We start from the raw sequence: 6,177 nt of genomic DNA, 5'->3' as shown, positions 1-6,177 counted from the left end.
AAACCAATGCTGTTAATTTTGTAAGCAGCAATGACTCGTCCATCGGGGATCTAATGAACGATATAAAAGAATGAGCTGGATATGAATCCGTTCGTTATTTTCACGGAATCGTTCCTTTGAGCCGGTTCGTTCATGAACGACACAACTCTACTATTGGTGTAAATTGTGCCATTTCTTTTGACATTTGCATCTCGTATTACCTTTTCCAGCAAAATGTTGAATAGGTCACACACGAAAGGCTGTCTCCTTGTCTGAAACCTCTTTTGGTACAAAATTCTTCGGAGAGGTTCTTTCCAATTTTAACTGAGGACCTAGTATCAGTTAAAGTCATCTTACAAAGCCGGATGAGCTTTGCGGGGATACCAAATTCAGACATTGCATGGAATACCCTACCAAGTGGAAAGTGAAAACCATACAGTGGATCTCAAAATTGGTGCCTGCGAGCCTGGAAGCTTTTTAGAGGACCACCATACTCTAGGAGCCTTCAACGCAATTCTAAAGGAGCTTTGGCCGACGCTGCCCACGTGCAGTGGTATATCATGCTATGATCCATCAAAGAAAGAGAAATATGTAAAAGCCTTTGTCCCGTCAATTTTCGCAAATACCCATGCCATAGTAAAAATTTTATTTCTCGGAAGGGTATTCATTCTACAAATAAATACAACAGCGTCTGACCCACTAAGGGTGGCTTGCTTGTCTGGGCGGTAGCAATACCCATTTTTCACCCTCCTCTTACGCGAATTTCAGCATCTCATCAATTCCACTAAGATGGAGGCAATTCCTAAGAGCGTTATGGATTCAAGCATCCTAAATCGAGAAAGGCCGCCAAAATAAATTTAAAATTTTCCATATTCTTCTCAGCGTGTAGCAGCCGCATATTTTAGCATGAATATTATTTCAATATTTTAATTATTATTATGCATTAAATGTGAATGTTTGATTAATATGATACATTTCAATTATTATCATTGTGTAACTATTATTGACACTCACTGTAATTATTATTTACCTTTCTCTTGTGACTATACATCACTCAGAACATTGTTTGTTATTTCATTCTTTTACTCAACAGAGTTATCGTTTAATTTCTCAAACCAATACTCAAATTATTTAAATACTCTCACTCATTTAAATCATGTAAATACTCTCTTTCTCTTTGCAATTATTGATTATAACTCAATATTATTGTTATTACTCATTTTCTTACCTATATAAGGCAGAACAATGTTTAATTTCATGTCTTTTTCCGTTTAACTATTGACGAATAAAGATCAACTTAAAACGAAAGCGGATTTGTGTTTTCATTACCCGTCGGCAAGTATATGTTGGAAATTATCCAGCTTAGACGTTGATCGTCCGGCCTGGGATATTTTCAACAAATATAATTTATTGTGTTGTACTAAGGATTATGATCCAGCTTTGACCTTAATCGTCTGGCCTGGGATCTAATCCAAAGTATAATACAATTTATTGTATTAAATATTGCTGAGAAGGGTCTAGAGCAGGAGGAGGCATTGTGACTCACAAGAGAGCCCATGTGCTCTAAGTGAGCGTAAATTTGTTATCGCTCACAGCCTGTGTAGATGCTAACACGTTGTGAACAACAACAAATTTACGCTCATTGAGAGCACAAGAGAGACTCAAAAATGTTCTCTGCCTCACTCTGGTCTAGAGCAAACCCCCTTCTACAAGCGTGAGGTTTCAACTGACTTGTCCTTGATGTAAGCGTGCAGAGATTTACTGATTTCTTTGGAACCTACTTGTGCTCAGAATTTCAGATCCATTAACCAGTGTTGTCAGATATGGCGATTTCTCGCCAAACGTGGCGAATTTTCAATGCGTTTGGCGACTTTATTTTTGACTTGGCGACACGGCGATTTTTTAGCGGTATTTAGAATAGTCGGATATTTTGTTTTTGTATCTTGTTCTTTTATATGAGACAGTAAATACTTAATTCAATTTGTAATAGATTTGCACAAAAAATCCATGCATGTGAACATGGCTTAATATATTTTTATAACCTCCGCCATAGTATGAAGGGTATATTAAGTTTGTAACTAATCGAAATAATCATATGCGACCCTATAAAGTTTATAAATTCTTGACCAGAGTAAAATTCTGAGTCGCTCTATGCGTGTGTCTCCGTCTGTGGTAATCACTCTATTTAGATAGTACACTAAAATTTTACACAGATCAGTCTTTTGTTTGCAGAAAGGTCTATTTCGAATGTGGGATATATCGGTTCACATTGTGGAAAAGGCCCCATATAATTTGTGATAGAGAAGTTTCTTGGCCACTAGGAACCCTAATTGCCAAATTCTAGCTAATTGCCAATCCCTACCTATGTAGGGAAGACTTCAACATAGCTGAAATCGGACAGTACTGTTATATAGATCCAATACAAAAGGTAGGCCGATATAGCCCATCTTCAAACTTGATCTGCCTGCAAACAAAAAAAGGCATCTGTGCAAACTTTTAATGTCCTATCTCAAATTTTCCGGATGTTAAAGTGATTACCACAGATGGGCGGACATGCATAGATCGACTCAGAATTACACTCTGGTATACTATATAGGGCAGCAAATTATTTTTTCATTGCGTGACAAACGGAGAAAACTTTTAAAATAAACTGAAGAATGTTCGGTTTGGTGATTTCTGACACTTGATTTGGCGATTTAGGTAGAACAAAATCTGACAACCCTGCCAGTAACCTTACCATCGTTTTTAATAGAAAGGAAGAACGACTAATTGGTCTATAGTCTTTGGGTACTGTGTGATTCGGTTTCCCTGCTTTGAGGATGTAGGTCACCTTTACCTCTTTCCACGGACCAGGTGTGTGCGAGAAACGCAGAATTTCCGCAGGATTGTTAGCACCAGATCCGCTACGTTCAGAAGCATAGCTGGTATTGTACCATCCGGTCCCTGCGATTTATAGGGCTTAAAGCTCTTAATTGCCCATTGAAATCTTGGGAGACTATTTAATCTATCTATCATTTGTTTGGGTGCCACCGTGGTGCAATGCACACATAAGGTCGTGTGTTCGATTCCCCGGCCAGGCAACATCAAAACACTTGTCAACGGTGGCAAAATACCCCTCAGTAATGTTGGCGACATTTTCTGAGTATTTCAGCCATGAAAAACTTCTCTAGAGTTGGGAGAGTATGCAGGAGTTCAGCAGCAGCCGCTTTGCCATAATGCATATTTATCTACACAAAGCTAAACTCTTTTTGCCTCACTCATACTAGTGCTTCGGAAACATAACCTACCCAATCCAAAGTCAAGCACTCCCTCTTCTTTATAGATAGTCTTAGTCTGTTATAATAGGTGATAAACTTCAACAAAAGTTCGTCATTTTCGGAAATGAATTTGAAATTCCCCTTTTTCATCCATAGACCGACTTTTTGCAAGCTTCATGGAAGGAGGAGGTACCTATGCTGAGCTTATCATCCCACACGCGATCTCAGCAACAGTTTCTGGCGCCACACCGTCCTGAGATGACCCATTACCAGCAACCAAAGACTATCAATAATACACTTATTAGGGTCAATGATCGTCAAACTGATATCATTCGATACTATCCGCCGCACAGCATTGTAAGCATGCTTCGGGTTAGACGAGCATGTTTTCTGCGAAGAACTAGGTGTCACTCTGTTCTTGTTCGGTTCAAAGATGTGCAAGGCTTCTGCGAAGATGTACCGACTGAAGGGATGGTCTCCCCAGTATTCTTTTCACTAACCTTCTTCGTCACTGAGGCATACACACAGACAAATGGACCGGCTTTGACTTCTTCGCAACAGGTTGCTGTTCCTTAGACGATCTCATCTTCTTCACAACCATTGGTCGTGATTTCGCAGTGGTCTACTGAGAACTAGCGACATTTGAAGTGTTGTTTTGTTTGTTGTTGTTTCAGTCTTCTTAAAAAATTATGACCTAGTCGCCTTGGTCGAAGACTTATATTTACCTGAAAAAGAGGTTCCACTGGTTCCATTCCCTAGGTCGTTATCCATATATGCGCATTGGAATTGGTTCCTCCTGTTCTTAAAATGAGAATTTCACTGACAGGTATTTCCATTTCAGCTAGGCAGGGATCACCGACGCAGCCTTGGAGGAGGACCGGGTGGCCTTCTTGGTTGTTAAGATCATTACCTATGACTTAGTGCAGTTCTTTCATCTAAGGAATTTAAAAATACCCGCCGTTAAATCTTGGTCCGCAATGAGCACTTGCTATGACCACGAACATCCCTGACACAACCTTGTATACAGGATTTCCTCATCCAGCACATCAGGAAATATCTTCATATCTATAGAGAGAAAAATCTAGATCAGGCAGGCTTAAATAGAAATTTTCCATTTTTAGTCGCCCAGTACTTTGAACCCACCACCTATGTATGCATCGCAGGAAAAAATGCCAACTGGCAAAGCACACTTGAGATGTTTTAGGTCTTTCTAAATCAGGGCTGTGCAACTGTTTTAATTCATATTAGAGCAACTGTTTTAATTAATATTATAAAACACCCAACGAAACCACTCACCTGTCTCCCGACAGCTACCTTAAAAGATTTCCTGTGGAACGAATCAAGCTCTTCTCCGATAAAGTTCATCGGGTCTGGTCCAACGAATCTAAGTGTTGAACTTTATCCTTAGAAAGTTTGAGATTGGAATTGCGGTAGGAGTGATAACAGGTAGATAACATTAGATCAAATACATGTAAGTAGACCAGAACTAATAACATGGACTTTTGCTGGTTCTTTGAATATGTAGATGGAGACCGTTGAGCATCTGCTAGATTCTGTGATTCTTGTACGCCCTTCTATAATTTTTTATCCGCTTTCTTATATATTTTCAGAATGAGGAGGGTTGGCGTTTTTATATGGGATTAAGCCTTACTATCTTGAAAAGCAAAATATTTTCAGAATGACTACAATGGTCCTATGGTCTCCGAGTTAAGTTGATTCCAAAGAACGGTGACCTCTCTTCCAGCAAAAAATAAAATTAAAGAACCTTAAAAAATTACAGATTGGCAAAACAGAGCCTCCTCTAGTTCATTTTGGTCATTGAACTTCAACATGTGAAACATAAATTCAATTTCCATTGACTAGTGTGACCAGATGATGCTGGATGACTGACCAAGGCTTTAATTACTTCTAATCTGCAGTATTAGGGATTTTCAATTTACCAGTCGCATTGATTAGAATGGAGTAGTCAAATGCAGTAGTGCTCCACGTGTGTGCCAGTGTGTGGTGTGTGTGTGCGTGCGGACCATTTGTAATCAACTCTATAAATGTGGTACATGCTACTTACTCTATATACCACATGGTTGGCTAACTTACATATGTATATACAACACATTTGCAAACACACATGTACATAGCACACATATACATACATATGTATATATACGCAAAGGTGTTCGTGCATGTATGCTAAACGACTGTAACATTCACTGGCTAAATGTAACACATTAGAAACACACTTTCATTTATCGATCTCTCAATTTGTCCCAATAGGATTTTTTGCCTGGATTTTATTTGTTAAGAACTTAATCATATTAGTGTGCCGAAAATAGCACATACATTTACTAGCTGCAGGATACACCTGTACACACACACAGCACGTGCCTAAACTTAAGTTGTTGGTTTTTATTTAAATATTCTCTTTATCTTCATTAGGTAATTACAGAAAAAACAAAAAACCAAAACTGTAACACAAAGTGACAGTATGATCGAAACACTAAAAACCTCAATACCAAACGATAAAGAAGAAGAATGAACAAACGAACGAAGTCTCTGTCTCTCTAATCGACAGTTAGTTTGGCCAATTATGGTTTATAGGAAAATTTAATTTTCAAATTATAAAATATTATTTGAAAGCAAAGAAGAAAAGTTTTAAACAATTTAGTTATAGGTTTTTGGCTGCTGCTGTTGTTGTTGCCATTGTTTGTGGTCAAATGAAAAATGCAAAAGTCAGTCACGTTCGAATATTTTTTGAAAATATGCGAATTTTGGGGAATTTGTCCAGTAGGTATGCAAATTCATACAAACATACTTACATATGTTCCCACAGCATCCCCGAAGGAATAATGGAGACTTCTCTCATATCAATGAGTGCACGCCGATTTATATTGACTCAATGATACGGAACCTGTTTCTTAACGAAGAAGTTTTTCTGGACTGAAAA

Source organism: Musca autumnalis, unplaced genomic scaffold, assembly GCF_047663935.1.
Source record: "Musca autumnalis isolate F117 unplaced genomic scaffold, ASM4766393v1 scaffold_5, whole genome shotgun sequence".
Lineage (NCBI taxonomy): Eukaryota > Metazoa > Arthropoda > Insecta > Diptera > Muscidae > Musca > Musca autumnalis.
Note: the sequence above shows the minus strand (reverse complement) of the source record.